The sequence below is a fragment of the Arachis ipaensis genome, chromosome B1, assembly GCF_059453495.1.
Source record: "Arachis ipaensis isolate K30076 ecotype BB chromosome B1, ASM5945349v1, whole genome shotgun sequence".
Taxonomy (NCBI): domain Eukaryota; kingdom Viridiplantae; phylum Streptophyta; class Magnoliopsida; order Fabales; family Fabaceae; genus Arachis; species Arachis ipaensis.
The window spans coordinates 24,085,099-24,089,559 of NC_142436.1; positions in this window are offsets into that span (position 1 = coordinate 24,085,099).

The window sequence follows — 4,461 nt, forward strand, 5'->3', positions numbered from 1 at the left end:
AGTTGTTCATGGCTCTGGAAATGGAAAGCGTAAATGAAAAGTACATTTTCCAAAATAAAACTAGAAGTTGCAGAGAAAGTAAAATACAGAGTGTAGTTCTCCAAAATGCCAAAAGCTCCATATCTAGTTCAAAACTACTCTTATATATACTACTCTTCTGATCTTCTAGTTGGCTCTTCAAGTCTTGGATATGGGCCTTTGGATCTTTAGTTAAAGTAGTTACAGTCTTCAATGGGCTCAGCTTTGCTTGCAGAAAAAGTGTGAGTTAGGCATGGACGTTAGTTAGGACGTTAGTGGCGTTAATGTTCAGTGAAAATGTGGGTTTGAGAACGTTAGTGACGATCACCTTTTTAACTAACGTTCCAAGCCAAAAATGGTCCACGTTAACTTCAACGTTAATGGCACTAACGTGGCCACTAACGTTGCCTCTTGGTCCTTCGCAAACGTTATTGGCATTCACATTTTCCAATAACATTGCTTATCGCCCCTTTTCCCCATGTTAGAGTTCACGTTAGCATAACTAATGTGACCATTAACGTGGGCTTGCCTTTCTTCGAGAGCGTTAGTGACACTTACCTTTGTCACTAACGCTCCAAACGCCCCTTCTTCCCACGTTAGAGTTCACGTTAATTAGATTAACGTGGCCTCTAACGTGGTAGTGATTGCCATTCCCAACGTTAGTGACAAAGGTGAGTGTCACTAATGTTGGTCCATAAATTCTTCCTCAACGTTAGCTTCCACGTTAATGTAATTAACGTGGCAACTAACGTGGGCAATAATGGCTTAATCCAACGTTAGTGACAAAGGTGAGTGTCACTAACGTTGGCAATTCCTTGTTCCTTCCACGTTAAAGTTCACGTTAATGTAATTAACGTGACTCTTAACATGGCCAAGTGTGCCCCTTTTCCAACGTTAGTGGTATTCACTTTTGCCACTAACGTTGGAGCTTCCTTTCTCCTCTACGTTAGCTTCCACGTTAATGTAATTAACGTGGCAACTAACGTGGGCTACAATGGCTTTCGAAGGCGTTATTGGCGATCACTTTTCTCATTAACGTTGCAAGCTTATACCCATTCCACGTTAGTGGTCACGTTAATTAGACTAACGTGGCTACTAACGTGGCTCTTTCTTGCTTCCTTTGTCCTGAAATCAAGCAAATATAGTGCATCAAAGCTTGGTTCTAAATCATGAGAGCATGCATCATCTAATTTATCATTCAATTCATGCAAAATTCTCATAAAATCATGTAAAGTTCACAATGTTTTCTTGAATCAAGATGTAAGTGAATATCTATCCAAAACTTGCTTATTTACTAAGAAAATGCATGAAACTACCCTAAAACAGTAAAAAAAAGGTCAGTGAAACTGGCCAAAATATCCTGGCATCACACATCCCATATGAGAAGTCCATCACAAAGAAGACTATGGAACGTCAGAGGCCTCCAAGAGAACAGGCTAAAGAAAGAGCTGAAAAAGGAGCTCAAGAGGAGCAGCCACTGCCTCAAGGACAATACTTCCCTCCTCAGGAATACTGGCAGCAGCTTGCATCCTCCATGGAGCAGATGAGGGTCACTAATGACAGCCATTGGCAGCAGTACACTGCATCTGTGGAGGAGATGAGAGCGATACAAGATAGTCGTTGGGCACATCTCTATACCACTCTTAATGAGATGAGGGCTGCTCAGGACTTTCAGCGGCAGGAGATCTCTCAGTTGAGGCAGGATTACAGTCGACTGAGAAGACCGTACAGAGCACAGCCTGAGGAGAGAGATCCCCATCAGGGAAATTGAGGTGGCTCAATTCCTTTTCATTTTCCTTATTATTTTGCTATTTTTATGATTAGGTTCCTATTTTCTGCTATTTTTGTTATTGCATGATCAATTTTTATTTCAATTCCTAGGTTCTAGTTTAATTTACTATTTATTTTGTTATTTGATTTTTAGTCTAAAAAGGTGTCTCATGTATTGCTCACTGAACTTGAAATCAAAAGAAAATAAAGAAGAAAAAGATGTAATGCATGAGTAAGAGAGTTTATATTGAAGAATAGTCTTATTTACTTGAATGTGGTGGTGTTTTCTGTGATTCTGAATGCATGATATGAACTGTGCATATTTGAATTTGAGTCAAGGAATGTTGATGTATATGGTAAAGAAATTTAGAGAACTATTATGACTTCTTTGAAATTAGTGAGAGCTTAATCTTTAAAGCAAAAGAAACAGCAAAAGAAAAATAAAAACAGGGTCCAAGGCTCTGAGCATCAATGACTAGGGAGGTCAGACATGATTAAAAGGTCAAAGAGTTGTTTTTCTAGTCATATGCTTGTGGTGTTCTTGTGTCAATTAATCCTTGAGACAGAACATTTAGAGTCGAGATCAAATGCATTTAGCAGAGTATGCCAAAGGCTTTGAGCACCACTGTCTGGGAGTAGCTGAAAGAAAAATCAAAACCTCAAGAAAGTCCCCCAGTTAAGTACTTGTGGTGTTTTTGTGTCAAGTAACCCTTAAGACAGAACATTTAAAGTCACGGCTAGGCTCAAGGTGCAAAGTGCCAATTAAAAGAGAATTGAAGGATATCTACTGTGTTCAAGGATTAAACTGAAGTATAAAGATAAGAGAATTCATAATATTATTCGGATTCTAATTCCGAATGACAATGACATTCCTCTGATTCAAAGGAGAGTAAGATGCCAAAACTATTCAGTATTACAGTAGATAAACCCCACTTCAAGAAGAGACATGAGCCTAATTGAACTCTCACTTCTCATGCAAATTCACATCTTAATCATGTAATAGTTTTGGTTGCTTGAGGACAAGCAACAATTCAAGTTTGGTATTGTGATGCGTGAGCATCTTCTCTATCTTTTCCTAGTGAATTTGCACTTGAATTATTAAGTTTGATCAAGATTTGATGTATTTTAGCCACTATGGATGCTACTTTGAGTTGTGCGTAATTCTGTTAATTTCAGGTAGCATTTTGGATGAATTTAGAAAAGTTGGAGCCGAGGATGAAGCAAGGAGAGATTAGAGTTACAAGGATGCCACACCCACGTCGAACTTGGTTCTTCCCAAGTTTGAAACCAGCATAGAGAGTCTAAGGAGAGTTGTGCGTGACCTCCACGCTGAACTTGACAATGGTCAAGTTCAGCGCTAACATGAAAAGTTCCAAAGGAATTCGTTCTGCCTCCTCCACGCTGAACTTGGCTCCTTCCAAGTTCAGTGCCATCTTGAAGACTCCAAAGAAGGAATGCGCACACCATTCCACGCTGAACTTGGTTTAATCCAAGTTTGGCGTGGATTCAAGGAAAACAAAGGAAACACACTGCCTCATCCACGCTGAACTTGAGAATTTCCAAGTTCAGCATGGACCTTAATGAGCCCAATGGTCCCCACTCGTCCCAGGATACATTACACATGAAGCTTTGCAAATTTTGATTTAACCTTTATTATTAAAATTAGGAAAAGATATTATTTAGTTTTTAAGAAATATATTTTACATTAATTAGGATTAGATATAAAAGGGAAAAGAATCAGCCCTTCGGGCTCATCTCTTCTCTTCTACCTCATTCCTCATTTTACAATTTTTCAGAATCCTTGTTTTCTCTCTGAACTATGAGCAACTAAACCTCCACTGTTAAGGTTAGGAGCTCTGTCTATTGTATATATTGATACTATTATTTTCCATTTTAATTCATGTATTGATTTATAATTCAAGAATTGTTTTTGTTCTTTATTTTATGAATCTGGGTGGAACGGAAGTATGACATTGGTTCTAATTGAGTTCTTGTATAACTTGGAAAAGCTCTTTACTTGAACAACAACTTGAAAATAATATCTCCTAAATTTCTAATTATCTGGATTTAACAGTATATGTGACATATAATCCTCTTATATTTAGGTAATTAGGATTTTTGTGGCATATAACTAGAATTGAACTTCACCCTCTAATTGGAATTAATTGACCAAGGAATTGGCGGTGGATGAATTTTAGAGGAGACTAAAAAGGTCTAAGGAATTAAGGTTTAGTCACATATAGTTTGACATGAATTAAATCTTGCATGATTAAAATAGTTAGTAAGAAAAGTCAATCCGGAAGATAGATATCTCTGAAATCTTAACTGTTTCTCCATATATTATTCACTACTTGTTTACTGCTTGCTTTTCTGATTCTCTGATTTACTGTTTAATACTTTTGGACCTCCAAAACACTCTTTTCTATTTGTCTGACTAAGCCAATCACTTAACCATTGTTGCTTGATCCATCAATTCTCGTGGATCGACCCTCACTCACCTGAGGTATTACTTGGAACGACCCGGTGCACTTGCCGGTTAGTTTGAGGATTGTAAATTCTGCATCAGCAACCGTATTTCGTTTACTGTGTAAACGAAGTGTGTGGAACAATAATTCGTTTACTGTATAAATGAAATATAATAGGACAAACTTGAAGCAGCTATAAAAGGGTGTG